Source organism: Oncorhynchus masou, chromosome 24 (assembly GCF_036934945.1).
Source record: "Oncorhynchus masou masou isolate Uvic2021 chromosome 24, UVic_Omas_1.1, whole genome shotgun sequence".
NCBI classification, from domain to species: Eukaryota; Metazoa; Chordata; class Actinopteri; order Salmoniformes; family Salmonidae; genus Oncorhynchus; species Oncorhynchus masou.
In genome coordinates this window covers 12,485,555-12,489,940 of record NC_088235.1, presented here as the reverse complement: position 1 = coordinate 12,489,940, position 4,386 = coordinate 12,485,555, and positions in this window count along the sequence as shown.

The window sequence follows — 4,386 nt, the reverse complement described above, 5'->3', positions numbered from 1 at the left end:
GTCTGGTGTATTTGGTGATTTACCTAGCTGTTAGTTAGTCTGGTGTATTTGGTGATATACCTAGCTGTTAGTCTGGTGTATTCAGGACTTTACCAAGCTGTTAGTTAGTCTGGTGTATTTGGTGATTTACCTAGCTGTTAGTCTGGTGTATTTGGGACTTTACCAAGCTGTTAGTTAGTCTGGTGTATTCAGGACATTACCAAGCTGTTAGTTAGTCTGGTGTATTTAGTGATTTACCAAGCTGTTAGTTTGTTCTTAACTGACTTGCCTAGTTAAATAAAAGTTAGTTAGTCTGGTGTATTTGGGGCTTTACCTAGCTGTTAGTTAGTCTGGTGTATATAGTGATTTACCAAGCTGTTAGTTAGTCTGGTGTATTTGGGGCTTTACCTAGCTGTTAGTTAGTCTGGTGTATTTGTGACTTTTCCAAGCTGTTAGTTAGTCTGGTGTATTTGGGGCTTTACCTAGCTGTTTGTTAGTCTGGTGTATTTGTTACTTTTCCAAGCTGTTTGTTAGTCTGGTGTATTTGTGACTTTTCCAAGCTGTTAGTTAGTCTGGTGTATTTGGGACTTTTCCAAGCTGTTAGTTAGTCTGGTGTATTTGTGACTTTTCCAATCTGTTAGTTAGTCTGGTGTATTTGGGGCTTTACCTAGCTGTTTGTTAGTCTGGTGTATTTGTTACTTTTCCAAGCTGTTTGTTAGTCTGGTGTATTTGTGACTTTTCCAAGCTGTTAGTTAGTCTGGTGTATTTGGGACTTTTCCAAGCTGTTAGTTAGTCTGGTGTATTTGGGGCTTTATCTAGCTGTTAGTTAGTCTGGTGTATTTGGGGCTTTACCTAGCTGTTAGTTAGTCTGGTGTATTTGGGGCTTTACCTAGCTGTTCGTTAGTCTGGTGTATTTGGGGCTTTACCTAGCTGTTAGTTAGTCTGGTGTATTTGGGGCTTTACCAAGCTGTTAGTTAGTCTGGTGTATTTGGGGCTTTACCTAGCTGTTAGTTAGTCTGGTGTATTTGGGACTTTAGAGCCCTTAAGGTGCTGGAGCACCCACCCTCTTGGAAAAAGTCAGTTTTGATTGGTGGCAGTTTTTTTCTAATTACTTTTTATGTTACTCTAGTCTACATTAGAGATGCTCAGCTGATATATCTAACTAGCTGATTCCTCTAGTCTACATTAGAGATGCTCAGCTGATATATCTAACTATCTGATTCCTCTAGTCTACATTAGAGATGCTCAGCTGATATATCTAACTAGCTGATTCCTCTAGTCTACATTAGAGATGCTCAGCTGATATATCTAACTAGCTGATTCCTCTAGTCTACATTAGAGATGCTCAGCTGATATATCTAACTAGCTGATTCCTCTAGTCTACATTAGAGATGCTCAGCTGATATATCTAACTATCTGATTCCTCTAGTCTACATTAGAGATGCTCAGCTGATATATCTAACTAGCTGATTCCTCTAGTCTACATTAGAGATGCTCAGCTGATATATCTAACTAGCTGATTCCTCTAGTCTACATTAGAGATGCTCAGCTGATATATCTAACTAGCTGATTCCTCTAGTCTACATTAGAGATGCTCAGCTGATATATCTAACTAGCTGATTCCTCTAGTCTACATTAGAGATGTTCAGCTGATATATCTAACTAGCTGATTCCTCTAGTCTACATTAGAGATGCTCAGCTGATATATCTAACTAGCTGATTCCTCTAGTCTACATTAGAGATGTTCAGCTGATATATCTAACTAGCTGATTCCTAGTCTACATTAGAGATGCTCAGCTGATATATCTAACTAGCTGATTCCTCTAGTCTACATTAGAGATGCTCAGCTGATATATCTAACTAGCTGATTCATCTAGTCTACATTAGAGATGCTCAGCTGATATATCTAACTAGCTGATTCCTCTAGTCTACATTAGAGATGCTCAGCTGATATATCTAACTAGCTGATTCCTCTAGTCTACATTAGAGATGCTCAGCTGATATATCTAACTAGCTGATTCCTCTAGTCTACATTAGAGATGCTCAGCTGATATATCTAACTAGCTGATTCATCTAGTCTACATTAGAGATGCTCAGCTGATATATCTAACTAGCTGATTCCTCTAGTCTACATTAGAGATGCTCAGCTGATATATCTAACTATCTGATTCATCTAGTCTACATTAGAGATGCTCAGCTGATATATCTAACTAGCTGATTCCTCTAGTCTACATTAGAGATGCTCAGCTGATATATCTAACTAGCTGATTCCTCTAGTCTACATTAGAGATGCTCAGCTGATATATCTAACTAGCTGATTCCTCTAGTCTACATTAGAGATGCTCAGCTGATATATCTAACTAGCTGATTCCTCTAGTCTACATTAGAGATGCTCAGCTGATATATCTAACTAGCTGATTCCTCTAGTCTACATTAGAGATGCTCAGCTGATATATCTAACTAGCTGATTCCTCTAGTCTACATTAGAGATGCTCAGCTGATATATCTAACTAGCTGATTCCTCTAGTCTACATTAGAGATGCTCAGCTGATATATCTAACTAGCTGATTCCTCTAGTCTACATTAGAGATGCTCAGCTGATATATCTAACTAGCTGATTCATCTAGTCTACATTAGAGATGCTCAGCTGATATATCTAACTAGCTGATTCCTCTAGTCTACATTAGAGATGCTCAGCTGATATATCTAACTAGCTGATTCATCTAGTCTACATTAGAGATGCTCAGCTGATATATCTAACTAGCTGATTCCTCTAGTCTACATTAGAGATGCTCAGCTGATATATCTAACTAGCTGATTCCTCTAGTCTACATTAGAGATGCTCAGCTGATATATCTAACTAGCTGATTCCTCTAGTCTACATTAGAGATGCTCAGCTGATATATCTAACTAGCTGATTCCTCTAGTCTACATTAGAGATGCTCAGCTGATATATCTAACTAGCTGATTCCTCTAGTCTACATTAGAGATGCTCAGCTGATATATCTAACTAGCTGATTCCTCTAGTCTACATTAGAGATGCTCAGCTGATATATCTAACTAGCTGATTCCTCTAGTCTACATTAGAGATGCTCAGCTGATATATCTAACTAGCTGATTCCTCTAGTCTACATTAGAGATGCTCAGCTGATATATCTAACTAGCTGATTCATCTAGTCTACATTAGAGATGCTCAGCTGATATATCTAACTAGCTGATTCCTCTAGTCTACATTAGAGATGCTCAGCTGATATATCTAACTAGCTGATTCTCTAGTCTACATTAGAGATGCTCAGCTGATATATCTAACTAGCTGATTCCTCTAGTCTACATTAGAGATGCTCAGCTGATATATCTAACTAGCTGATTCCTCTAGTCTACATTAGAGATGCTCAGCTGATATATCTAACTAGCTGATTCCTCTAGTCTACATTAGAGATGCTCAGCTGATATATCTAACTAGCTGATTCCTCTAGTCTACATTAGAGATGCTCAGCTGATATATCTAACTAGCTGATTCCTCTAGTCTACATTAGAGATGCTCAGCTGATATATCTAACTAGCTGATTCCTCTAGTCTACATTAGAGATGCTCAGCTGATATATCTAACTAGCTGATTCCTCTAGTCTACATTAGAGATGCTCAGCTGATATATCTAACTAGCTGATTCCTCTAGTCTACATTAGAGATGCTCAGCTGATATATCTAACTAGCTGATTCCTCTAGTCTACATTAGAGATGCTCAGCTGATATATCTAACTAGCTGATTCCTCTAGTCTACATTAGAGATGCTCAGCTGATATATCTAACTAGCTGATTCCTCTAGTCTACATTAGAGATGCTCAGCTGATATATCTAACTATCTGATTCCTCTAGTCTACATTAGAGATGCTCAGCTGATATATCTAACTATCTGATTCCTCTAGTCTACATTAGAGATGCTCAGCTGATATATCTAACTATCTGATTCCTCTAGTCTACATTAGAGATGCTCAGCTGATATATCTAACTAGCTGATTCCTCTAGTCTACATTAGAGATGCTCAGCTGATATATCTAACTAGCTGATTCCTCTAGTCTACATTAGAGATGCTCAGCTGATATATCTAACTAGCTGATTCATCTAGTCTACATTAGAGATGCTCAGCTGATATATCTAACTAGCTGATTCCTCTAGTCTACATTAGAGATGATCAGCTGATATATCTAACTAGCTGATTCCTCTAGTCTACATTAGAGATGCTCAGCTGATATATCTAACTAGCTGATTCATCTAGTCTACAATAGAGATGCTCAGCTGATATATCTAACTAGCTGATTCCTCTAGTCTACATTAGAGATGTTCAGCTGATATATCTAACTATCTGATTCCTCTAGTCTACATTAGAGATGCTCAGCTGATATATCT